Consider the following 25,846-nt stretch of genomic DNA (forward strand, 5'->3'; position numbering starts at 1 on the left):
ACTCGCTGTGGTCCTCCACACAGTATAATGCAGCCCCCCATAGGGTAAAAGGCAGCCCCAGTCCTCCAGTATTATCAGTACTGACTGATTTATAAAAATATATAAATACATACTTACCACTCCTTATTCCCCGCTGCTTCAGTCTCTGCAGACTGTCTCTCTCATCACGACAGCAGCTGGCAGCTTCACTGTCTGACACAGCGTGGTGCATCGTAGCAGCGTTGCCGCTGTTTGATTAACCGCCACCCACCGGCTCTGTACTCAGTAATGGCTGCGTGTAGTGTGCTGTGCGGCTGTGTCTTGTAGTAATGCCGCAGCAGGGCCGACTCAAGCACAATTAAAGGCGCGGCCATGTCTGAACACAGTGGCAGTGGGCGGCGGCGGCAATCAAACAGCAGAGCGTGGGGTACAGAATGGGAAAGACTGCTATGGGGTCCGCCGGCTCACGGGCCCCCTACGGCCACGGGCCCCATAGCAGTTATGTGGCCTGCCACCAATGGCGGTACGCCACTGTTGTACTCATATGTATACATATACATCCATATACACATACATATTCAGATACATAAAAATCTACACCCATATCCACACTTATATACAGATAACTAGATATACACACACATACTCACAGACACAAAAGTATGCATACCTATATAAAAATATAGATACATATTTCTACTTAAAACCACCTAGACACCAGTGTTCCTGTGTGACCGTCAGACTGGAGACACTGCTGCGTTCTACAGATGACGCATTATCAATACAGCGTCTCCAGTCTGACAGATGCTAATAATTCAGGTCGCAGTAGCGTTCTCTAATAAACCGGCGCTTTATGGGCGACGTTGATGCGTCGTGGGCGTGGTTACCGACGTTGATGCGTCATGGGCGGGTCTAACGACGTAGTTGCGGCCTAGCTCATTAACAGCAATATGGCATCCAGGGTGAGAGCATCTCCTTGGGGTGATGCTGAGGTGCGCTATCTTGTGGAGCAGCTGGATGCACTGGATTATGAGTGCCTTGTGCACTCTGAACATCCAGTGCTCCATAAATGGGCGGTGCTGCAGAGGATCGGTCGGGGCCTGGTCCGGAGATTTGGGGTGCAGCGCTCTGCTACCCAAATCGGAAAAAAGCTGGCGGACCTGAAGTATAGGTCTGCCGACCGTATCGTCAGCATCCGGTCACAGACTTTGCCCCATCGTGGTGAGTGGTTTTAAAATATGTTAGCACAATATATGGCAGCACATTAGTTACAACTGCAATTACCTTAGGTATCTAATGTTATTTGTTTTCCAGCACCTGCAGCCCCAGAGCCCCCGTGGGAGTCACCTGCCACCCCGGAGCCCCAGCAGCACTCATCTACAGGCTCGCCAGCATCACTCCGTGATATAGGTGCAGCTTCATCTTACGGTAATGCTTTCACATAAAATACGGTCCATACAACTTGGAAAGTATAGGGCTGTCATGTACTATGAAGTCTTGTGTCTTTCCCTAGCCGGTGATGCCAGGGGATCCGGGTGGTCACTCAGCTCGTCATCATCCGAGCAAACCGAAAACCGTAAGTGTTAAATACCAAACATGTACCTGATAGGCTGTGTGCCCACGATGCGTTTTTTAAGGCGTTTCTGCAGCGTTTTTGCAGCTGTGGAAACGCATTAAAAGCGCATGGTAGAAGGTCTGCCATGTTCCCCAATGATAATCCGTATGTGCTGTGCACATGCTGCAGAAATTTCCGCTGCAGATTATCATTGCGGAAAAAAACGCAGCACTACCAATTATTTTGCAGAAGGGTTTTTTTTTGCGCCGCCATTGACCTACATTATAATGCGCCAATTCCGCAATACTGCATCTGTACTTGCGTAATTAGCGCGTTCTAATGTGCGGATGGTGCCCGGGTGTGGTGCATCGTGGGCACATAGCCTTAATTTGATGAATGTACAGAATTATTGGACTTAAGTTTAACAATTACCTCCGTAGAAATCCCAACATTACAAGATCTCCTGGCGTCACAACGGAGACTGAGTGAAGAGATCCACCAGCTCGGAGTGATGCTGGCAAGATTTGTGGCAGCCCATGAGAGTCGCGGCAGCCAATAAATTTTTTTTTGTTATGTTGTTGATATTTTTTGGTTTGTTGTTATATTTTTTCTATTTTTATAAAAAAAGTTAAAGTTTATATCCACTGTTGTCTACACTTTGTTACAAACAAACAAGATGTTTCATCACTCACACCCATTATATGCATGCATCTGTATAGATCAGAGGTCTCAAACACGCGTCCCGCGGGCCGCATGCGGACCCTCCGGCTGCTTCATGCGGCCCGCAGGCACAGACCCCGTAAGTATCGCGGCTCTCTTCAGCAGCCGCCGACATCAGCGCTGTAGTGCAGAGTATTGCTGTGCGGAGACCGGCTCTCTGCACAGCAACATCAGTGCCAGCCGCCGGCCTTTCAGAGGCAAGCAGCTGACATCTGCGTCCCAGCGCAGCGGCGTATGACGTCACTGCCATGCGCAGATGTCAGCTGCTGGCCTCTGATAGGCCGGTGGCTGGCACTGGTGTTGCTGTGCAGAGAGCCGGTCTCCGCACAGCAATACTCTGCACTGCAGCGCTGATGTCGGCGGCTGCTGGAGAGAGCCGCGATACTTACGGGGTCTGTGCCTGCGGGCTAATTTAGGTTATCAGCTGATGTTGTGCGGGGGCAGGAAAGCCAACTCCGAATACTGTCTGCTGAGTTGTGTATCTAATCCTATCCTGTGTCATACTGTCTGCTGAGTTGTGTATCTAATCCTATTCTGTGTGATCCTGCCTGAAGAGTTGTGTATCTAATCCTATCCTGTGTGATACTGTCTGCTGAGTTGTGTATCTAATCCTATCCTGTGTGATACTGCCTGAAGAGTTGTGTATCTAATCCTATCCTGTGTGATACTGCCTGAAGAGTTGTGTATCTAATCCTATCCTGTGTGATACTGTCTGCTGAGTTGTGTATCTAATCCTATCCTGTGTGATGCTGCCTGAAGAGCTGTGTATCTAATCCTATCCTGTGTGATACTGCCTGAAGAGTTGTGTATCTAATCCTATCCTGTGTGATACTGTCTGAAGAGCTGTGTATCTAATCCATTCTTTGTGATACTGCCTGAAGAGTTGTGTATCTAATCCTATCCTGTGTGATACTGCCTGACGAGTTGTGTATCTAATCCTATCCTGTGTGATACTGCCTGATGAGCAGTGCGGGGGCAGGAAAGCCGACTCCAAAGTCGGCTTTCACACCCTCCTGCTTATTGATGTTATCAGCTGAAGTTGTGTGGGGGCTGGAAAGCCGCCTGAAGTCGGCTTTAATAGCCGCCTGCTAATTGATGTTATCAGCTGAAGTTGTGTGGGGGCAGGAAAGCCGTCTGAAGTCGGCTTTAATAGCCGCATGCTAATTGATGTTATCAGCTGAAGTTGTGTGGGGGCAGGAAAGACGTCTGAAGTCGGCTTTCACAGATGCCAGCTAATTCAAGAAGAAGAGAGAAGAGGAAAGAATAGGAAAGAATAGGAACATAGTATGAAAAGTTGAAGCAAGACCTAACATGTTGATCCAGAGGAAGGCAAAAAAAAACCATGCTCCGTTTCGGGGAAAAAAGTTCCTTCCTGACTCCACATACGGCAATCAGACTAGTTCCCTGGATCAACGCCCTATCAAGAATCTAGTATATACAACCTATAATCAGAGTCAGACTCATGGTGCATGGTATGTCAGATCATTGCCATACAGTGCACCATGACTATGACCCCAAAGACTAAAACAAGGGAAGTAGGAAGAGGAGGGGAAGAAGACCAGCTGTGAAGAAGACCAGAGGACACAGGGAGAAGACAGAAGACAGGTGATAAAGCCTGGAGCCGGAAGAGGAGAAGGGGAAGAGGTGATCGCCAGCGGAGAGCAGGGATGGGAATAGAGGGTAGGGAATGGAGGGGAGGGAACGGAGATTGGGAAGGGATCGGAGGGCAGGGGTGAGGGGTCCCACCCTCGGGAAGAGGTAAAGCAGAAAATAAGACAACAAAAAAACATTTTTATTTCAATCAGGGTGAGATCAGAGGGCAGGGGTAAAGTTAAAAAAGAGGACAATAAAACATTTTTTTTATAAACAAACAAAAATGTGAAGAATTTTAACAATTTAAATAAGTATTAAATTAACAATATTTACAAAATGATAACAAAAATTGAAATGAATTATCAATACAGTTCTTCATATCGATTGCCTGTATTTCTGTATCCATGCCTGGGGGAAACAAAAGAATCAGAACACATGGGATACTGTGGGGGGGGGCAAGGCTTTGTGGAAGCCGGATCCTCTGCACTGGTGTGCTGCGAAGTGGGTCCGGCATATGGGTCCAAGAATGTTGTTGAAAATGGCCAGGGTCGATCAGAGTATGTACAGTAGAAGTTTCATTAAGTTCACCGGCTGCCACTTTATTTAAAGTCTCAAACATGACCCTTTCTGCGTGCGCCCTCTGTCGGTCATCCAGCCTCTGTAGTCTCTCGCCAGCAAATGTTGCAAAGTTGTCCCACTTGGCCTGGGTCTGCAGCAGTAGAATCTTGTTCGCCAGAGATATTAGATCTGGCGATGGCGGCAAGCTGGCCTTTCTTTTCCTTGATTTTCTTTGTCGCCGAGGCACAAGGTCTTCACTTGTAGAGGCCATAGGGTCTTCATTCGCCGATGCCATAGGTTCCTCATTCCTTGACAGCACACTCGCCTCCTCCATACCACGTTCCATAGCCGGGATGTCGTCATCTTGCCGATGGTGCAGTGGAAACACAAAATTAAAGTTAAGATTTGGTTACAACATCCAGCAGGTATGTTATGACCAGCATGGGTACACGTGCACTTAAAAACAAATATGAGGGGCGGCTAAACTATGGCATGTACATTGAAAGTATAAATGCTATTTACAGGGAAGCAAAGAATGTACTTACATCTTCAACAGGGGAGTCAGTCCGGATGTCGGGGTCTTCTTCCGGGGTCGGCCGCATCGTACACGCCATTCGCCGAGGTAGCTCCTGGTCACGGGTGAAGGCAAGCAAGTCATAATACCATAATGTCGGCACATAAACCTCATCTGTGCCGGTACCCGACTTCTTTGACTTCTCCACCCGGTTGAGTTCTTTCTTATATACGGTGCGTAGACCCTGGATCTTTCTCTTCACCAGCTCTTCATCCACCTTCTCATTGGGGCCATGCGTTTTAAAGAGGGCAATCAATTGCTGGTATGCCTCCGTCTTTTTCTCTCTATTGCAGTAGTCTGTTGATTCTATTTGCCAAAGGCACGGCAGAGAACGGTAGAGGTCAATCATTTCCCTCACAAACTCTTCACTTTTGAAAGCCATCTGAAAAAGGATAGCATACAATGAGCATACAAGAAACATTTTAAAACATAGTAAAAAATACTGCACACCATTTGTTGACTCCCTTAAAAATGGCCTCCAATGCATAAGCAAATGTATACTTGTTGGGTGTGGCAAAAATCCACTAAAATAACTTACCGTGTAAACAAAGCAATATAGCTGCCTGAAGAACCCAAAAATCGATGTTGAGTCACAGCTGAAGAAAATTCACAAATGAATGGAATCACAGCTGTAGAACGCTACTAGGATCCAAAAATCAGGACGCTGACAAGGCTTCAACAAATCCCAGATGGACGAATCTTGCCCGGAGAACACTGCTACGATCCGAAAGCAGAGCGCAGATAGGAACAAAGGAACGGAATTGCTGCAACGTCGCCTTATTTTAAACCTGCCGCCAATCAGAACGCAGTAGCGTCCACCAATCGGAGATGAGTGGGCGCGGAAAGGTAATTTTATGCACGCCTTTGTGACACAGTACAGTCCCTATCAAAGTGTGGATCGTTGAAATAGCTGCTGTGTGAAAGCGCCCCAGCGACCAACGAGATCGTTAGTTAGATCGCTGGGGCGGCCGAAATCGTTGGCAAGTTCTACATGTTTGACGGCTCCCCAACGATCTCTCCAGCGATCTCAAAACCGTGACGTAGTAACGATCTCGCTAGCGATCTCGTTATGTGTGACAGGGCCTTAAGCCTCATCTATTCCCACTTGACCTAGTGCGTTGGCAAAAGGGGTTACAGTTTTGGGGTTGATGTCAGCGGTATTATGTCTACTTACATCAAGCACCGGGGTTAGTAATGGAGAGGTGTCTATCAGACACCCCCATTGCTAAACACACAGTCAAAATTAATATAGACACACGCAGAGAAAAGTCCTTTAATTGAAAAAAACACTCCCCGACCCTCTTTTACTAATTTATTAACCAAAAAATAAAAAATAAAAATCAAAGTAACCCTCACCTGTCTGCCATTAATCCATAATGATGAGGTCACATGACAATCCCCAACTTTGCTTCATCCAGAAGGTGTGTTGAGCACTGACAACAATAATGTGCCCACACACGACGACAGTCAGAACAAACTGAGCTTAGTGTGAAAACGTGGCTGCAGTGATGAGCGGTGATGTCATTAAGGTTACCACTGGTCACAGGCAGCGGTTCCCACGGTGACCTCTGTGTGAGCCAACCTGTGAACTGTGGTAACCTTACTGACATCACCGCTCATCACACCATCTGGATGGAGCAGAGTTGGGGATCATCCTGGGACCTTATTATTATGGATTAACAGTGGACAGGTGAGGATTACACCCAATAAGCTTCTCTTTTCAGGAATTTGCTTCACAAATCTCCTACTCAGGGTGATTTTGTGAACCGTTCATTTGCATGGAATTTTAACACAGTTATTTACAACATATGTGTTTGGGTGGGTAAATTGTGATGAAACTGCAGACTTATGTTTATCTTTTTCCTTTGTCATACAAATATCGCCTGACACAGGATTTTAATTTGCATGATGTGCATCCAATACATTGCATTTGATATTTGGTACATGTAGCTACATTGACTTAATTTAGTGAGTTGCAGTTAATGTAGCTATTTATTGAGCACAAGAGTCATTTACATTGAGCTGCACCACATCTATAGCAACCCTGGTAATGTATTCAGATGGCCCAGAGGCGAATATAGACAGAGGAGTACCCTTGTGCAATAACAATATGGGCCCTTTGCAGTCTAATAATTCATCATAAAGCACAATTCCTCTGCTTTGGAGATGGTAGTGGGCCCCCTTACCTGTTGGGCCACTGTATGGCTGAACAGATTGCAAGAATGATATGCTCACCTCTGAGGTGGCCACAGACTGTGGTTCGTCACTATGCAGACTTGGCAGAAGTGTTTGTCCAATAGTTGTAGCTATTTCAACATATTTACTCCTGAATCAAGTATAGACTAATATGTTTTGACTGTATATATAATAGACAAATATTTTGAATGATGCTACAGATGTTACAATATTGTAGACTATACTGGGTATTAAAAACTAATTAAAAAGATAATTCATTTTTTTAGGATTTTTTGATGTATGTATCAAGTCTGCATGGGGATACTGAGGCACTATATTCTGGTCTCTAGATACCATTCAGTATGGATATTCACATTTTAATAGCTTATGAAATACATTCTGCATTTGATGGACGAATTCTGATTCATAAGTAGAGATGAGCAGTGTTCGACTCGAACTGTTCGCCAATCTCAAATTTGAGCTGTTTTGGGCGGTGTTCGAGCCGTTCGACGAACCCGAACGATTTGCAAAAATTCCTGCTGTTCGAGGTTATGTTTGATAACTGTTCGTGCACCAAAATCGTAACTGGATTTTTTCACAGTAATACTGTTAATCAATGTTAATAGACAGTTTCAGTGTAGAGTGGGCGGGGTACGGGCAGGGGATGGATCTCTGCAGAAATAATGCTGATCTCCATTTTTTTTTCTTTTCCGCATTTACAGTGGGGAGGTGCAGTCTGTCAACCTATCAGAAGCGCACACACGCAGCGAAGTGCTTTTTTTTCACACAAGCAAGGGCATGTGTCATTGGCTGTGTATGTCACATGTCCTTTCCCTATAAGACCTAGCCCAGTAAATACTTTTGGGCCTGTAGCAGTGTCTGTTACTCAGTGTAGTAGCCCATCTGTACCAAGCTACACCACCTTTGTATTTAATAACATTTTTTTACTACATCTAGCCAAGTAAAACCTTTTGGGCCTGTAGCAGTGTTACTCATTGGATTAGCCCATCTGTACCAAGCTACACCACCTTTGTATTTAATAACAATTTTTTACTACATCTAGCCAAGTAAAACCTTTTGGGCATAGTAGCAGTGTCTGTTACTCATTGTAGTAGCCCATCTGTACTAAGCTACACCACCTTTGTATTTAATAACAATTTTTTACTGCATCTAGCCAAGTAAATAATTTTAGGCATAGTAGCAGTGTCTGTTACTCATTGTAGTAGCCCATCTGTTCCAATCTACACCACCTTTGTATTTAATAACAATTTTTTACTGCATCTAGCCAAGTAAAACCTTTTGGGCCTGTAGCAGTGTCTGTTACTCAAATTCGAGCTGTTTTGGGCGGTGTTCGAGCCGTTCTACGAACCCAAACGATTTTCAAAAAATCCTGCTTTTCGAGGCTATGTTCGATAACTGTTCGTGCACCAAAATCGTAAATGGATTTTTTCACAGTAATATTGTTAATCAATGTTAATAGACAGTTTCAGTGTAGAGTGGGTGGGGGGAGGGGCAGGGGATGGATCTCTGCAGAAATAATGCTGATCTCCATTTTTTTTTTCTTTTCCGCATTTACAGTGGGGAGGTGCAGTCTGTCAACCTATCCGAAGTGCACACACGCAGCTAAGTGCTTTTTTTTCACACAAGCAAGGGCATGTGTCAGTGGCTGTGTATGTCACATGTCCTTTCCCTATAAGACCCAGCCATTTTCCCCGTCGCCACCATTTTCTCACTGCTGCAGCAGAGTGTTAGACGACACCGCTGCTGCTATGGGCGCTATACTTTGTAACTGTGTGAATTGCAAGCGAATTTGCTCTTAAATAGACAGAAAAGTTTAGGGAGTAGGGACTAGTTGTAATTGCAGCCCTTTTGAGGGCTAGGTTACAGCAGTTCCCAGCACTTTTTGCCAGGCAGGTCTGTGCCAGTGCTGAGCAAGTGTTTTTCACAGCATTTGGCTAAATCTAGCTAAGCCAATCCTTTTGGGCCTCTAGCAGTGTGTGTTAGTCAGTGGAGTAGCCTATCTGTGTTGCAAGCTACACCACCTGTGTATCTAATAGCAATTTTTTACTACACCTAGCCAAGTAAAACCTTTTGGGTATAGTAGCAGTGTCTGTTACTCATTGGAGTAGCCCATCTGAACCAAGCTACACCACCTGTGTATCTAATAACAATTTTTTACTGCATCTAGCCCAGTAAATACTTTTGGGCCTGTAGCAGTGTCTGTTACTCATTGTAGTAGCCCATCTGTACCAAGCTACACCACCTTTGTATTTAATAACAATTTTTTACTGCATCTAGCCCTGTAAATACTTTTGGGCCTGTAGCAGTGTCTGTTACTCATTGTAGTAGCCCATCTGAACCAAGCTACACCACCTTTGTATTTAGTAACAATTTTTTACTGCACCTAGCCAAGTAAAACCTTTTGGGCATAGTAGCAGTGTCTGTTACTCATTGGAGTAGCCCATCTGTACCAAGCTACACCACCTTTGTATTTAATAACAATTTTTTACTGCATCTAGCCCAGTAAATACTTTTGGGCCTGTAGCACTGTCTGTTACTCATTGTAGTAGCCCATCTGTAACAAGCTACACCACCTTTGTATTTAATAACAATTTTTTTACTGCATCTAGCCAAGTAAAACCTTTTGGGTCTGTAGCAGTGTCTGTTACTCATTGGATTAGCCCATCTGTACCAAGCTACACCACCTTTGTATTTAATAACAATTTTTTACTACATCTAGCCAAGTAAAACCTTTTGGGCATAGTAGCAGTGTCTGTTACTCATTGTAGTAGCCCATCTGTGCCAAGCTACACCACCTTTGTATTTAATAACAATTTTTTACTGCATCTAGCCAAATAAATAATTTTAGGCAAAGTAGCAGTGTCTGTTTCTCATTGTAGTGGCCCATCTGTTCCAATCTACACCACCTTTGTATTTAATAATTTTTTACTGCATCTAGCCAAGTAAAACCTTTTGGGCCTGTAACAGTGTCTGTTACTCATTGGAGTAGCCCATCTGTATCAAGCTACACCACCTTTGCATTTAATAACAATTTTTTACTGCATCTAGCCAAGTAAAACCTTTTGGGCCTGTAGCAGTGTCTGTTACTCTTTGGAGTAGACCATCTGTACCAAGCTACACCACTTTTGTATTTAATAAAAATGTTTTACTGCATCTAGCCAAGTAAAACCTTTTGGGCCTGTAGCAGTGTCTGTTACTCATTGGAGTAGCCCATCTGTACGGATATGCAGCGATACTAAATAACCAATGGTGCACAAGCTTATGGCCTCCGTACTGGGCAGAACAAGTGCTGACAAAAAAACAGACACTCCTGGAACTCTTCCCAATAGTGGTAGCAATAGAAATATGGGGCGCGCGCATGGCTAACAAAAATATACGCTTCATAACAAAAATCACCAGCCTAGCGCACTGCATTAATAAGATGGCATCATCGTCTCTCCCAGTGCTAGGCCTACTACGCCGGCTAGCATTCCTGTGCCTAAAACACAATGTATGGGTCCGCGCTAGCCACGATGCTGAGGGGTCTAACGCTGCTGCTAACACTTTTTATCACAATTCAATTGGAAGATTTTCACAGAGCTCTTCCCCAACGCCCACCCATTGGGCCACAGTTTCCCACCCTCCCTATGGGATCTAGTGGCGAATAGTTGATGCCATTAATCAGAGCTTCAGTTGCCCCGTCGACGTGGCAAGCATACGGTAAGGCATGGGAAAAGTGGACATGACTAGTAGCAGGCAGATGGGTTGACCAATGTGAACAAGCCAGATTACAAGTCACCATAGAATTTCTCCACCAGCTAATGATGAGGGGAATATCAGGGGCGTCAGCGCAGCGGTGTCTGACCGGAGTAGCATTTCACTTCCAACTACTGAATTGGGGAGATGTGACAAAGAGATTCATCATCAGACAATCCATAAAAGTGTGGAAAAGGGGTCTGCCAAGTCAGGAGTGTAGACGTCCCGTCCCGTGTCACTAAAACTGATTTCTCGCATCATATCCCTAACACCATTAACATGACACTCACAATTTGAAGCAACACTACTGTCTACTGCATTTGCGATCGCCTTCTTCGGGGCGCTATGCATAAGCAAATTAGTCCCTCAATCTAAAATTACCACCAGTGGAGGCTTATTATAGCAGGATGTAGTCATGGCCAATAATGCAATACGTCTACGCATACGCAAATCGAAAATGGATCCAGTGGGCAGGGGCACTTGGGTACTTCAACAACCCACAAATGGTACACTGAGTCGGGTAACAATAGTAAAAACATATATAACCATCAGATCACAAAGTAATTTCTTCCTATCACATATTGATGGAACGCCATTATCAAGATACCAGTTCCAAGCTATATTTAATAAATGCCTAACATTGGCAGGGAACCACCCCAAAGATTATGGGACACACTCATTCTGCATAGGCGCGGCCATGGAAGCAGCAAGAGCAGGACTGTCAGAAACGGAAGTTCAGAGGATAGGGAGATGGCGATCCACGTGTTTGGCGAGATACATAAGACTGGACGTGTTATCCTAACGTGGTTTGTTTCTTTTACAGGTGACGCTAAGCCAACAGTGTGGGTGATAGGCCACTCGTACATATATTGGGCAGAAAAAAGGGCGAAAGTCCGCTTAGGCGGGAGGAAATTAGAGTTTCATAACACATATTTGAATTGGAGAGGTATTAGAGGCCTGCAATGGCCACAGGTACTAATGGAGGTAATCAAGGTAGGGAGAGAGGCAAGAGGTCCGGTCATCTTAGTTATACAGGCCGGGGGAAACGACCTAGGTCTTCACAAGAGCATAACTAATGGCAATAATGAAACTAGACACTGAGCGCTTCAGAGAATTTTTCACAAAACTAACTATAGTATGGTCAGAGATTGCACCGATAGCGGTATGGCAAGGTGCGCGAGACATCATGGCCATCGAATGGACCACGTGGGTAATAAATATTCGGATGGCTAAATTTAGAAGTGAAAGAGGCGGTGTAGTGATACGACACCGACAACTGGAAGGAGATAAAGCAGGCCTCATACGGCCCGACGGTGTTCACTTTATGGATATTGGACTGGACATATTCCTGTCAGGACTCCAGGACGGAGTGGAACAAGCGTTAAGAGTGATGGATGGGGGTCAGAGTCCTGCATACGAGTACGCAGGATCCTCCGTGGCCTGGAAATAGAAAGGACATGTTGGAGAGTTACACTTGTTGGCCAACTTGCCGGTGTGGAGACAAAGGGCATGCTGCAACAAGCTGAATTATTTTAGAAATAAAATGCCTTTCTAATGGAATGAGTATAAAGAGTTAATAAAGCTGTGACCGATCCTCACCCATCCAGTTGTAAGAGTTACAGTCCATTATTGTATTGTCAAGGAAAGGAGGGCGGTAGGGGGGCTGAGCTTCTGGGTTTGGTTGGGGGTCCCCACAGTCTGCCTAGGCTAGATGCAGTTAAAAATTCTTATTAGATACACAGGCGCTGCAGCTTGCTTCGCAGCTGGGCTACTACGCCCAAATTATTGCCTGGGCTAAATGCAGTTAAAAATTCTTATTACATCCACAGGCGGTGCAGTTTGCTTCACAGCTAGGCTACTACGCCCAAAGTGTTGCCTGGGCTAGATGCAGTTAAAAATTCTTATTAGATACACAGGCGGTGTAGCTTGCTACAGAGCTGGGCTACTAAGCTGACTAGCAGACACTGAAGCTTTGGAGCAGACCTCTGAGTAAACAGCTCTTCAGACTCAACCATCTGTGTTACCCCAAGCCATAGTGTATGTAGTTTCTTACGGTTAAAAGGGGGGGAAGCGACCCAACCCACCTGGAATTGAAGATGCCAACGTCACGTAAAACACAGCAAGGAGACTCCAAAAAGAGTCTCCATTTTTTCCAAAAATATTGCACAGACGCCACTTAAGTTGCATCAATTGCCCCAGAGTTGCTTAAAATGGTTAGTGAGTAGTGTTGAGCATTCCGATACTGAAATATCGGGTATCGGCCGATATTCGCGGTATCGGAATTCCGATACTTAATTCCGATACTATTGCAATATCGTATACCGGAATCGGAAGTTCCCATAATGCAATGAGACATTTTCATTTTATTCAGCCAATGAGGATCCTAAGAAGTGTGGGCACATCCTGTTAGGCATGTAGGCATCTTAACTAATGGCATGGCTGTGATTGGCTGCTGAAATGATGTCATGATGCACTATAAAAGCCACCGCCGCCATTTTGAGCTCACTCTGCTGTGAATTCAGTTAGGGATAGGACGCTGTTGTTCTGAGGGACAGTTTTAGCTACCTATTTGCTCTATACTGCTTTACCCAAGCTACTTTCTAAATCACTGTGCCTTGCAGTGCTAGTGCACAGTTCCCTGTGCTGTTCACCGCTATCTGCAAGGTCTGTGTGTGTGAGTGCAGCTCACCCTGTAGTGTGTGCTTCAGCCAAGTCTGGTTGTAGTGCACTCAGTGTGTGTCACTGCCTCATACATTGTCCTTTTTTGCCAATTCATAATTTTTCCTGATATCTCCTATTAGTGTGGTGGTTCCATCTGTATTCAGCTAAATTGGTTCCAAACACACTATATAGGAGTAGATAGAGAAATTTTTTTCCGTCTTGCAGCACTAGTGCACAGTGCTCTGCATCTGTACTGTTCACCGCTGTCTGCAAGGTCTGGTGTGTGAGTGCAGCTCACCCTGTAGTGTGTGCTTCAACCCCGTCTGGTTGTAGTGCACTCAGTGTGTGTCACTGCCTCATACATTGTCCTTTATTGCCAATTCATAATTTTTCCTGATATCTCCTATTAGTGTGGTGGTTCCATCTGTATTCAGCTAAATTGGTTCCAAACACACTATATAGGAGTAGATAGAGAAATTTTTTTCCGTCTTGCAGCACTAGTGCACAGTGCTCTGCATCTGTACTGTTCACCGCTGTCTGCAAGGTCTGGTGTGTGAGTGCAGCTCACCCTGTAGTGTGTGCTTCAACCCCGTCTGGTTGTAGTGCACTCAGTGTGTGTCACTGCCTCATACATTGTCCTTTATTGCCAATTCATAATTTTTCCTGATATCTCCTATTAGTGTGGTGGTTCCATCTGTATTCAGCTAAATTGGTTCCAAACACACTATATAGGAGTAGATAGAGAATTTTTTTTCCGTCTTGCAGCACTAGTGCACAGTGCTCTGCATCTGTACTGTTCACCGCTGTCTGCAAGGTCTGGTGTGTGAGTGCAGCTCACCCTGTAGTGTGTGCTTCAACCCCGTCTGGTTGTAGTGCACTCAGTGTGTGTCACTGCCTCATACATTGTCCTTTATTGCCAATTCATAATTTTTCCTGATATCTCCTATTAGTGTGGTGGTTCCATCCATATTCAGCTAAATTGATTCCAAACACACTATATAGGAGTAGATAGAGGAGCCTTTCTGCAGCATTGGGCCCTGCAGCCCCAGCCAGATTAGTATTAGCCTATTTTTTGCAGCCTCATCTATTGCATTGTAGGTTACCTTCCTACATTGTAATAGCTACAAAAAGTTTGTGATACTATCGTTATTACATCTTTAGGCACATCCAGTGTCTTTTTGTGACAAAAAAAACCTAAATAAAGTTCACCAAACACTCCACTTTACAGTTGTGTAGGCCACATTAGCTCATATTAAAGTCTAGTCCACACTTTATAAAATTAGTGTTTCTTATACCTGTTAGCAGCTGTTCAGGAATAAGCACACTAAGCCCTTAGTACTTTTCTGCCTATCTTTATCAGTCTACCAAGATGAAGAAGGCAGGGAGTAAGGCATGTGGTCGTGGTCGTGGGCGTGGGCGTGGAGTTTCTGCAGGGAGAGGACGTGAGGATTCTGTGCCTGCAGGGAGAGGACGTGGGGATTCTGTGCCTGCTGCGGGCACCAGTGACTCAGCATCCCCCAGTTTTACCAGGGAACAGTCCTTTATGCGCAGCTTTGTAGGAGCTAGCCGTACCCCACTGCTGCGCGAGGACCAAATTGAAGCCGTTGTCGGATGGATGGCAGCTAACGCATCGACTTCAATTAGTTCCAGATCCTCTCAGGTCCTGAGCACTGAAGAGCACCCATCTGTCTCTTCACCACCTGCCAAATTGCCCAGGCAGTCAGAGAGCCCTGGACAGGAGCCATCTCTACTTCTGTTCTCTGAATCTCTTGGCTTGGAAAGAGGGGGCCAGCCAAGCAGAATTCGAGAATTTGAAGAAGAGGTAGTATGCAGTGATGCGCAACCGTTTTGTCTCTCTGAATCTGAAGAGGCGGGTGGGCCAGTGCCTATGGTCAGCAGCACACCTCAGTACGCATCTGATGATGAGACTCAGGTGCCACTTTCTGGTGCGTACTGTGCTGTCGAGACTACCCAGGAGAAGCAGTTGTTTGAAGAGGGTGGTGTAGATGATGAGGTCCTTGACCCATCATGGCGTGAGGGACAGGAAGGTGGTGGGAGCAGCTCTGAGGAAGAGATTCCCCGAACGGCCCAAAAAGGAGGGAGAGGGAGGGGGCAGACTTGGTTGCCTGTAGCCTCCACTTCGGCACCCATTAGGAGCATGGCTCTTCCAAAATCCAAAGCGGGCGCTCCCAAGACTTGCAGTGCCTGGTCCTTTTTTGACACAGTTGCAGATGACATTTGCTTTGTCAAATGCAAGCTGTGTAATCAGAAGGTGAAAAGAGGGAAAAGTGTCAGCAACCTCAATACCACAAATATGTGGAAACATGTGCGGACCAAGCACGTGGTGGAGTTACACAAACACACTGAAGACCTAGGCCAACCTACAGCGCCACCTACCACCTCTTCAGCTCGTGTTGTAGCCTCTTCCTCCAGCTCACACACAGCTGGTTCGGCTTCCTCACAGGATCGCCATGGAAGAATCTCTGGCACTGTTGTACAGAGACACAGTGTAATTCCACCCACAGCACCACTTTCCCAGTCATCCTCACACTCCCAGGCCAGTCTACAGCCATCGTTAGCACAGGCATGGGAGAAAAGGCGCCCATACTCGGCAAACCACCCCCGAGCACAGGCTCTGAATGCTGGCATTGCTAAACTACTGGCCCTTGAAATGCTATCATTCAGGCTGGTGGAGACTGACACATTCCGTAACTTTATGGCATTGGCAGTCCCACAATACAACGTGCCCAGCCGCTTTTATTTCAGCAGGCAAGCCGTCCCTGCCCTGCAACATCATGTGGAGGGAAAAATTAAACATGCGCTACAAAACGCCGTCAGTAGCAAGGTCCACCTGACCACTGATGCGTGGACCAGTAAGCATGGACAGGGACGATACCTTTCCCTCACTGCCCATTGGGTAAATGTTGTGGAGCCGGGTACAGATCTTGAGAGTGGCGCTGTACGTGTTCTGCCAACTCCAAGGATTGCAGGAATCCAGTCTGTACACATTGACTCCTCCTCATACTCCAGTTCCTCTGAATCAGCGCTGCAGGAGCCGTCACGGTCTACCTCCACATCGACCCGTGAACGGTTACCTGTTATGATGACCGATATGAGCACAGCCGTGGCCAAACGTCAACAGGCCGTATTAAAATTAATTTCTTTGGGGAATCGAAGCCACACAGCGCAGGAGCTCTGGAATGCCATCAAGCAGCAGAGTGACGTGTGGTTTGTGCCAGCGAATCTCCAGCCAGGCATGGTAGTGTGTGACAATGGCCGAAATCTGGTGGCAGCTCTGGGCCTAGGCAACCTCACTCACATCCCATGTCTGGCACATGTGCTCAACTTGGTCGTGCAGAGTTTTTTGAGGGACTATCCGGATCTTGATGCACTGCTTCACAAGGTCCGCATAGAGTGCGCTCACTTGCGGCGTTCCAGCAATGCAAGATCACGCATTGCAGCTCTGCAGCGCCGATTATGTCTTCCGGAACATCGCATCATATGTGACCTACCCACCAGGTGGAATTCAACGTTACATATGTTGGAGAGGTTGTGTGAGCAGCAGGCAGCAGTAATGGAGTACCAGCTGCAGCAGGCGCAAACAAGTCGCAGTGCGCGCCGTTCACACTTCACCACCACTGAGTGGGCCTCTATGAAGGACATTTGCCACGTTTTGCGTGCCTTCGATTATTCAACGCGGATGGCGAGTGCAGATGATGCACTAGTCAGCATGACTATCCCCCTTATCTGCCTGCTTGAAAAAACACTGCAAGCACTAAGGGACGAGGTTTTGGAAGAGGTGGAGGATGAGGAGTCACAAATGCCATCTGCTTCTCTACAGTCTGCGCAATGTGGTTCCTCACAAAGGCCTAGGCAGGGGACACTTTGTGAGGAGGATGAGGAGGAGTCAATGGATGAGGAAGACATCTGTCCAGAGGAGGGAGGTACACAATGCTCTAGTAGTCAGTATCTAGAGCGAGGGTGGGGTGATGCAGAGCAGGCAGAGATCACGCCTCAAGCAGGGGACAGCGTTTCTTGGCCAGTTGGCAGTCTGCAGCACATGGTTGATTTCATGCTGCAGTGCCTCAGAAACGACCGCCGCATCGCCCACATTCTCAACACGGCTGATTATTGGGTGTCCACCCTCCTAGATCCTCGCTACCGGGACAACTTACAAAGCCTCATAACACCATTGAACCGGGAGCGTAAAATGCGGGAGTACCAAGACGCACTGGTGCATTCCATCATGTTCTCCATTCCAACCGAGAGCAGTGCTGCTAGTGCTTTACAAAGCAGCTCAGTGCGTCGAGGCAGTGGAGGAAGCTCTGCACAAAGAGGGAGCAGAAGCAGCGCCTCAGCACAAGGCAAGACCAGTATGGCCGAAATGTGGCAAAGTTTTGTGTCCCCGCCGCCACAAATGTCTACACCATCACAGACAGCTCCAGTCAGCAGGAGGCAACGTTTCCGTCAGATGGTGACAGACTACATGTCTTGCCCTCTTAGTGTACTCCCAGACGGCTCTTCTCCCTTCAAGTTTTGGGTCTGTAAGCTGGATACATGGCCAGAGCTTAGTCAGTATGCACTGGAGGTGCTAGCTTGCCCTGCTGCTAGTGTATTATCGGAACGCGTCTTTAGTGCCGCAGGTGGTGTACTAACAGACCGTCGCATGCGACTATCCTCCGATAACGTTGACCGGCTTACTTTTCTCAAAATGAACAAGGCCTGGATCTCTCATGAATTTGCCAGTCCTCTTCCAGAATAAATAATTGGTTGGCAACAGTATCCAGGTCTCCTGTTCTGTTCATGTTTCTACCACCTGAACTGTAATCCCTGAGCTCCAACACCGCCAGTTGGCGCTCGGAAGTGCCGTCTGCACAGTCAACACTTGCTGCCGTGTTATTGGGGTTCAGTAACGTCAGCTGTTCTCCTGCTGTGCGGACGGCAATTTCTCCTGATTTGTCCACATCCACTGTACTACACATTTTAAAGTTGCTCCAATTACTCCTCTGGCTCCTCTGTTTTCATTCTTATCCCTGGGCTCCAGCACCGCCAGTTGGCGCTCGGAAGTGCTGTCTGCACAGTCAACACTTGCTACCATGTTATTGGGGTTCAGTAACGTCAGCTGTTCCCCTGCTGTGCGGACGGCAATTTCTCCTGCTCTGTCCACATTCTCACTACTACAGATTTTAAAGTTGCTCCAATTACACCTCTGGCTCCTCTGTTTTCAGTATTATCCCTGAGCTCCAACACCGCCAGTTGGCGCACGGAAGTGCCGTCTGCACAGTCAACACTTGCTGCCGTGTTATTGGGGTTCAGTAACGTCAGCTGTTCTCCTGCTGTGCGGACGGCAATTTCTCCTGCTTTGTCCAAATCCACTGTACTACACATTTTAAAGTTGCTCGAATTACACCTCTGGCTCCTCTGTTTTCATTCTTATCCCTGGGCTCCAGCACCGCCAGTTGGCGCTCGGAAGTGCCGTCTGCACAGTCAACACTTGCTGCCGTGTTATTGGGGTTCAGTAACGTCAGCTGTTCTCCTGCTGTGCGGACGGCAATTTCTCCTGCTTTGTCCACATCCACTGTACTACACATTTTAAAGTTGCTCGAATTACACCTCTGGCTCCTCTGTTTTCATTCTTATCCCTGGGCTCCAGCACCGCCAGTTGGCGCTCGGAAGTGCCGTCTGCACAGTCAACACTTGCTACCATGTTATTGGGGTTCAGTAACGTCAGCTGTTCCCCTGCTGTGTTCACGGCAATTTCTCCTGCTCTGTCCATATTCACTGTGCTACTTATTTAAAACTTGCTCCAATTACACCTCTGGCTCCTCCGTTTTTAGTATTTACCCTGGGCTTCAACACCGCCAGTTGGCGCTCGGAAGTGCTGTCTGCACAGTCAACACTTGCTGCCGTGTTATTGTGGTTCAGTAACGTCAGCTGTTCCCCTGCTGTGCGGACGGCAATTTCTCCTGCTCTGTCCACATTCTCACTACTACAGATTTTAAAGTTGCTCGAATTACACCTCTGGCTCCTCTGTTTTCATTCTTATCCCTGGGCTCCAGCACCGCCAGTTGGCGCTCGGAAGTGCTGTCTGCACAGTCAACACTTGCTACCATGTTATTGGGGTTCAGTAACGTCAGCTGTTCTCCTGCTGTGCGGACGGCAATTTCTCCTGCTTTGTCCAAATCCACTGTACTACACATTTTAAAGTTGCTCGAATTACACCTCTGGCTCCTCTGTTTTCATTCTTATCCCTGGGCTCCAGCACCGCCAGTTGGCGCTCGGAAGTGCCGTCTGCACAGTCAACACTTGCTGCCGTGTTATTGGGGTTCAGTAACGTCAGCTGTTCCCCTGCTGTGCGGACGGCAATTTCTCCTGCTCTGTCCACATTCTCACTACTACAGATTTTAAAGTTGCTCCAATTACACCTCTGGCTCCTCTGTTTTCATTCTTATCCCTGGGCTCCAGCACCGCCAGTTGGCGCTCGGAAGTGCTGTCTGCACAGTCAACACTTGCTACCATGTTATTGGGGTTCAGTAACGTCAGCTGTTCCCCTGCTGTGCGGACGGCAATTTCTCCTGCTCTGTCCACATTCTCACTACTACAGATTTTAAAGTTGCTCCAATTACACCTCTGGCTCCTCTGTTTTCATTCTTATCCCTGGGCTCCAGCACCGCCAGTTGGCGCTCGGAAGTGCCGTCTGCACAGTCAACACTTGCTGCCGTGTTATTGGTGTTCAGTAACGTCAGCTGTTCTCCTGCTGTGCGGACGGCAATTTCTCCTGATTTGTCCACATCCACTGTACTACACATTTTAAAGTTGCTCCAATTACTCCTCTGGCTCCTCTGTTTTCATTCTTATCCCTGGGCTCCAGCACCGCCAGTTGGCGCTCGGAAGTGCCGTCTGCACAGTCAACACTTGCTACCATGTTATTGGGGTTCAGTAACGTCAGCTGTTCCCCTGCTGTGTTCACGGCAATTTCTCCTGCTCTGTCCATATTCACTGTGCTACTTATTTAAAACTTGCTCCAATTACACCTCTGGCTCCTCCGTTTTTAGTATTTACCCTGGGCTCCAACACCGCCAGTTGGCGCTCGGAAGTGCTGTCTGCACAGTCAACACTTGCTGCCGTGTTATTGGGGTTCAGTAACGTCAGCTGTTCCCCTGCTGTGCGGACGGCAATTTCTCCTGCTCTGTCCACATTCTCACTACTACAGATTTTAAAGTTGCTCGAATTACACCTCTGGCTCCTCTGTTTTCATTCTTATCCCTGGGCTCCAGCACCGCCAGTTGGCGCTCGGAAGTGCTGTCTGCACAGTCAACACTTGCTACCATGTTATTGGGGTTCAGTAACGTCAGCTGTTCCCCTGCTGTGCGGACGGCAATTTCTCCTGCTCTGTCCACATTCTCACTACTACAGATTTTAAAGTTGCTCCAATTACACCTCTGGCTCCTCTGTTTTCATTCTTATCCCTGGGCTCCAGCACCGCCAGTTGGCGCTCGGAAGTGCCGTCTGCACAGTCAACACTTGCTGCGGTGTTATTGGGGTTCGGTAACGTCAGCTGTTCCCCTGCTGTGTTCACGGCAATTTCTCCTGCTCTGTCCATATTCACTGTGCTACTTATTTAAAACTTGCTCCAATTACACCTCTGGCTCCTCCGTTTTTAGTATTTACCCTGGGCTCCAATACCGCTAGTTGCTGCTCAGAAGTGCCGTCTGCACAGTCAACGCTTGCTCCAGTGTTATTGGGATTCAGTAACGTCAGCTGATCCCCAGCTGTGTGTCCGGCAAATTCTCCTGCTTTGTCCACATCCACTGTAGTACGGATTTAAAACCTCCTCCAAATACACCTCTGGCTCTTCTGTTTTTAGTATTTACCCTGGGCTCCAGCACCGCCAGCTGGTTCTCGGCAGTTCCATTGGCTCTTGTACCTTCTGCTACCCATCCGGGTTCCAGTACCGTCAGCTGGTTCTCGGCAGTGTCTTTGGCACGGGTACTCCCTCCTGCCCAGCCTGGTTCCAGCACGCCAGCTGTTTCCGGGTAGTGTCAACGTCACTTTGCCTCCAATGCGTTGTCCTGTCGTGTTGCGGTCGGGTTAGCCGACTCTATGGTGCCTGCAGTTTAGGTGACTCCTATGTGGGCTGCGGGATCTGGCAATGAAGGCTGGTTCCATAGTGCCAATAGGACAAGCACCCTCTGTAGGACTGTGGGTTTTGGTAACTGCGGCCGGCTCGCGGCCTTGAACTTTTTTTTTACATGGGTACCTTCTGCTACCCATCCGGGTTCCAGTACCGTCAGCTGGTTCTCGGCAGTGCCTTTGGATTAGGTGCCTCCTTCTCGGTATCCAAGTTCCACCAACGTCTGCTGGTCCTTGGTAGTGCTTTCTGGCACAGGTACCTCCTGCTTAGTAACCGAGTTCCAGTAACATCAGCTGGTCCTCGGTAGTTCCATTGGCTCTTGTACCTTCTGCTACCCATCCGGGTTCCAGTAACATCAGCTGGTCCTCGGTAGTTCCATTGGCTCTTGTACCTTCTGCTACCCATCCGGGTTCCAGTACCGTCAGCTGGTTCTCGGCAGTGCCTTTGGATTAGGTGCCTCCTTCTCGGTATCCAAGTTCCACCAACGTCTGCTGGTCCTTGGTAGTGCTTTCTGGCACAGGTACCTCCTGCTTAGTAACCGAGTTCCAGTAACATCAGCTGGTCCTCGGTAGTTCCATTGGCTCTTGTACCTTCTGCTACCCATCCGGGTTCCAGTAACATCAGCTGGTCCTCGGTAGTTCCATTGGCTCTTGTACCTTCTGCTACCCATCCGGGTTCCAGTACCGTCAGCTGGTTCTCGGCAGTGCCTTTGGATTAGGTGCCTCCTTCTCGGTATCCAAGTTCCACCAACGTCTGCTGGTCCTTGGTAGTGCTTTCTGGCACAGGTACCTCCTGCTTAGTAACCGAGTTCCAGTAACATCAGCTGGTCCTCGGTAGTTCCATTGGCTCTTGTACCTTCTGCTATCCATCCGGGTTCCAGTACCGTCAGCTGGTCCTCGGTAGTTCCTCAGCTTTCTTGTACCTTCTGCTACATTTCCAAGTTCAAGCTTTTTGAAATGGTTCTTGGTAATCACTCTGGATCTCCCTGACGAGGACCCTGAAGACGAGGACCCTGAAGACCAACCCTAAGAAGACGAGGACCCCGAAGACAATGACCCTGAAGACGAGGACCCTGAAGACCACCCCAAAGAAGACGAGGACCCTGAAGACCACCCCGAAGAAGACGAGGACCCTGAAGACCACCCCGAAGAAGACGAGGACCCCGAAGACGAGGACCCAGAAGACCAACCCGAAGAAGACGAGGACCCCGAAGACGAGGACCCCCGAAGACGACGACCCTGAAGACCACCCCGAAGAAGACCAAGAAGATGACCCTGAAGAAGTTGACCAAGAAGACAAAGAAGAGAAGACAAGCACCAAGATACAGAAAAACAAGAGACAGAAAACCAAGAAGCAGAAATACAAGAAGCTGCAGAACAAAAAGCGGAAGAACATTAAGCATAAGACTAAAAATCAGAGCAAAAGATAATATCTAAATTATAAGCAGAAGATGACTAAGCAGTGTATGGGGGTGAGTCCGTTCCTCCTCGTGGTGCCCCTGGAAAAGACCTGCTGCTGCAGGCCAAACTGAACGCGGACAAATCCTGTTGTAAATCTTTTGTGACGGGCAGAACGAAAGGTGTAATGTCCAACCTTTTATAGATAACAACTACAGGAATGCCTGTCACAAATAAGAATATGATGAAGAAGAAGAATATGAAGAAGATGAAGAAGTAGAATATGAAGAATGTAAAAAAAAGAATAATACGAAGAAGGTGAAGAAGAAGAAGGTGAAGAAGAAGTGGATGAAAAAGATGCTGAGGATGATGAAGGAGAAAGTGTGGGAGAAGTAAAAAAGAAGGTGAAGAGCATGGAAGTAGTGAAACATAAATATCTGACAAAATATAAAAATACTTAACATAGTTAATATTTCCGTAACTCAGAACATAATAAAAAAATATTAATTCCTGCTATTCCATTTGACTGGGCTAAACCTCTATGCCTTTATTGTCTCCCCCACCTCCCCCAATACATTCTACATTATTCTTAGTTGTTTTCCTTCATGTAGAAATAACCTACAAGGAAAGAAAGGGTTTATTTTAATTCCGATATTTATGTCCCATTGACTTGCATTGGTTTCCGGTATCGGAATCGGCGATATCCGATACTTTTTCGGTATCGGTCCGATCCAATCCGATCCGATATTTCCCGATATCGGAAGGTATCGCTCAACACTATTGGTGAGGTGATTTTACCAAATCCTCAAGCTTTTAGTCTCCCCAGGATGACAAAGGCAGAGAAAAGTCATGGCAGATCCATGATTTGTTCATCTTTATGAACGTGAGTCTGTCTACATTCTCAGTGGACAGCCGCGTGCACTTATCTGTCAGCACACCACCAGCAGCGCTGAACACACGTTCAGAGAGAACGCTGGCTGCAGGGCATGACAAGATCTCCAAGGCGTGAGTGGCGAGCTCCGGACATTTTTCCAGATTAGAAGCCCAAAATGAGCAAGGGTCCATTGACACAGTCATGGCTTCAATGTTCACTTGGAGATACTCCTGTACCATCCTCTCTAGGCGTTGACTATGTGTCAGACTTCTTGTCTCCTGTGGCCTTGCAAAGGATGGTCTAAAAAAGTGTGAAACGATTCCACAAAATTGCTGTTACCAGCAGATACTGTGTTACTGTTACGGTTTGAGTGATGAAGTCTCGACAGTCCCATGGTTGGCAAGTTAGAACTGTGAGATTCACTACGTGCACCACTGGTGTTTTGTGGAAAAGCACATGTAAGATTCTGCAACAGCCTCTGCTGATACTCCTACATGCGTGAATCCCTTTCTATGGCAGGAATTATTTTGGCAAATTTACTTTTGTACCGGGGATCTCAGAGTGTGGCAACCCAGTAGTCGGGATTACTTCAAATTCTGACAATCCGAGGGTCATGTTGCAGGTAGTGCAGCAAGAAGGCACTCATGTGTCTTGCGCATCCAGGAGCACCAAGTCCTTGTTGTGTTGGTATCGAGGTAAGAATCATGCTTCCTTCCTCTGCCCTCTCCCCCCAACCTCGCACAACAGAAATGTGATCAAGGTCTCCCTCATCTGATGAGTCTTCCATGCCCATCGCCAGTTCGTCCTCCACTTCTTCCTCGGCTCCTGCACCTTCCTCAACAGTTTGGCTGCTGCAATGCTCCCTGAATAATCCCTCTCCCCCACCCTCCCATGCCTGCCGCCTTGGTGCTGCCGACCGTCTGGACCTTGGAGATGTTATCCCTTCCGAATACGACTCCTCCTCTACTTCCTCCATCTCCTCTTGTCTCACCAACTGACTCCAAATTCTGTTTAACGTTTGCTCCAGCATGTAAATCACCGGAATAGTCATGCTGATAATGGCATCGTTAGCACTAAACATCTTCGTCGCCATTTTAAAACAATGCAGAAGGGTGCATGGGTCCCTGATCTGAGACCACTCCTGCAGCGTGATTTGCCCCACCTCTGGATCTCGTTGGCCCAGGCTATATGTCAGAACGTATTGCACCAGGGCTTGTCGGTGCTGACACAGTCGCTGCAACATGTGCAGAGTTGAATTCCACCATGGCGGCACATCTTACTTCAGCCGGTGAACTGACAGGCCCAACGACTTCTGTAGAGATGTAAGTCGTTGAGCTGCGGGATGCGAACGGCGAAAGTGAGCACACAGCGACCATGCCCTCTGCAGAAGGCCATCTAGTCCGGGATTGAGGGCTAAAAACATGTGAGCCATACAAGGCACGTGTGTGACATTACCCCGGCGAAGGGCCGCATCCAGGTTTGCAACATTGTCGCACACGGCCTTCTCTGGTTGCAGGTCCAGTGGAGACAACCATTCATGAAACTGGGTCTCCAGAGCTGACCACAACTCCTCAGCTGTGTGACTCACATTTCCCAGACATTTCATAGTAAACACCGCCTGATGCCGTTGAACCCTGCTGCCAGCATAGTAAGGAGGTGTGCAGGATTTCTTCTGCGCAGTTAGAAGGTGGATGGCATTACCAGACCAGCTTTGGGTGCAGGTGGAGGACCGAGAGGAGGTTGAGGAGGCAGAAGCAGTGGAGGAACTTCTAGATAAAGAGGATTGACGAACAACTCGTGGGAATGGCAAGACTTAGACAGCAGCCCCTTGTCCTGCTGTCACCATAGTTACCCAGTGCCCAGTCAGCGT

Source organism: Phyllobates terribilis, unplaced genomic scaffold (genome assembly GCF_046119375.1).
Source record: "Phyllobates terribilis strain yellow unplaced genomic scaffold, ASM4611937v1 Scaffold_11__3_contigs__length_659146591, whole genome shotgun sequence".
NCBI lineage: Eukaryota > Metazoa > Chordata > Amphibia > Anura > Dendrobatidae > Phyllobates > Phyllobates terribilis.